At 35.3% G+C, this 2,066-nt stretch overlaps 1 protein-coding gene across 1 annotated transcript in view; it reads left to right on the top strand.

Moving 5' to 3' along the window:
* RNF180 (ring finger protein 180) overlaps positions 1–2,066 on the top strand; it is a 933,453-nt gene that overhangs the window by 169,754 nt on the left and 761,633 nt on the right. The window lies entirely within an intron of this gene.

The following is a 2,066-nucleotide window of genomic DNA, read 5'->3' as shown; positions in this document are numbered from 1 at the left end:
GTTTAAAAATTGAAACAGCATTGAAACCCACATTCAAAGAAAATACATTTTACCAGTGGCAGATAAAGATTAATTGTGGGCTGTTTTCAAATCATAGGCCCCTTGCATATGAAACATAATTGTGCTCTTTGATACACCTTCCTATTGTTTGAACATTTTTCCAGTAAGCAATGAAATAAACTGCATGCACCAATAATGACAAAACTGCCCAATTCAGAACATCTTTCCAGTAAACAATGAAACAAAATGCATGCACCCATAATGACAAAACTGCCCAGTTCAGAACATTTCCATCGTAAAAGTCTACTCAAACTTCTACAGTCCACCATTATCAGTAAATATGCACAATTCTGCAGCCCACCATTATCAGTAAATATGCACAGTTCTACAGTCCACCATTATCAGTAAATATGCACAATCTCTGAGGAAGTAAAAAAGTCATCTAAATAATTCCACATTAAATAAATCTGTAACTAATGAAGAGGTTGCTGCTAGGAAACACCTTTAGATTTCATAGTTTCATCAAAAAATAGTGTCTGATGCCCCTGAGGAATAAATTGCCCATATTACATTAAAAATGATAAGCTAGTAATATTGCAATAGGAAATGGATGGCAAACTGATAACAGGCTCATAGTTAGTATCTTAAATTTTTCAATACGGCAGTATTCACCCCTTGTGGGAATAGAACCAACAACCTTCTGCATCAAAAGCAAGTACACAACCTGTTGTGCTATTAACAATGCAAGCTGACTTAGCATATGCAGCACTAAACTTCTCTTCCCCTGCAGCTCTCAGCTCCTTGTAAAATCTACTCCGTACTCAACTGTATCTCAACTTCGCAGCACAAAAAATCTGGAAAAAGCCAAATTTATTGGGGGGGGTTAAAGGGCCAAAAACCAGGGACACATTAAACATTGTTTGTATAATACTATACTATAATAACTGTTTTAACATATTTTTAACATTTTTTAACTATTTTAATGATTCAGGGAAATTAATGTAATTAGAAGTGATACACATATATATATTTTTTTAAACTTGGGATGAGCATTTTTAAGAAAACCATGGATTTTAAATTAATTACAATTATATTTGAACTGTGATGCAAAATGATTGGTTAATTTTATTTTAAATGTTCATATAAATACACCTACTTTGTAAATGGTTTAGACTACCGAAGAAGTTGGCGACGAAAACGTTTTGTGGAATACGTTATTTGGATTGTTTTTTCACTAACAGCCTGCAGTTTGTTTGGTGGTGTTCCTATTGAGGTGGTTGGACCAATAAAGCATCTTTACATTTCGGGACCTGGATTTATTTGTACTTGGCAGAACAGCAGTTGTTTTTTATTTACAAGATTGTTTGTATAATCTTGGAAAGTTGCTAGAATAAAATGCTGTGTTACCACCATACATTTTACTACCAATGTCCCTGTGCATAACAGTCAGAGCAACATACCACTATGCCAAATCACCTGCTTTGTGAAAGAAAAATGTTGTGTTACCACCATACATTTTACTACCAAGGCCCTTGTGCAAAACAGTCAGAGCAGAATACCACTACACCAAATCAGCTGCTTTGTGAAAGAGAGGAAGACTGAAACTTAAATGGCTATCATTTAATGAATTCAGTTCTCACCATAGCTGTCAACCTCTTAGCACAAAACACCTGGACAAACCCAGTAATGAGGGATTACAGCCCTCAAACATATTCAGTGAATTCAGTTCTTGCCATAGCTGTCAACCTTAACACAAAATACCTGGACAAAGCCAATAATGGGGTAATATAGTCCCAAAAATAAGGACAAATTTCAAATATTCATCTTATAAACTTAGAAAATTGCTAGAATGAAAGGTTGTGTTACTATGTATTTTCTCAAGTATATGAAGTCTGAAATTTAAATGCCTGTCAATTTTACTTCTGACGGAACAAAAACAATTTTCAGCAGAGGCCCAGGGAGAAATACTGCAGATACATGACTTTGTAAAATGGCAGGACACCAGAGCACCAGAGCAAATCCACACAAACACAGGGATGAGATGCAGACTCCACACAGAAGGCACC

This window comes from Protopterus annectens, chromosome 2.part2 (assembly GCF_019279795.1).
Source record: "Protopterus annectens isolate FY-2018-M chromosome 2.part2, PAN1.0, whole genome shotgun sequence".
Lineage (NCBI taxonomy): Eukaryota > Metazoa > Chordata > Ceratodontiformes > Protopteridae > Protopterus > Protopterus annectens.
The sequence above is the reverse complement of the archived record's forward strand: the minus strand, read 5'-3'. Positions and strand labels throughout refer to the sequence as shown.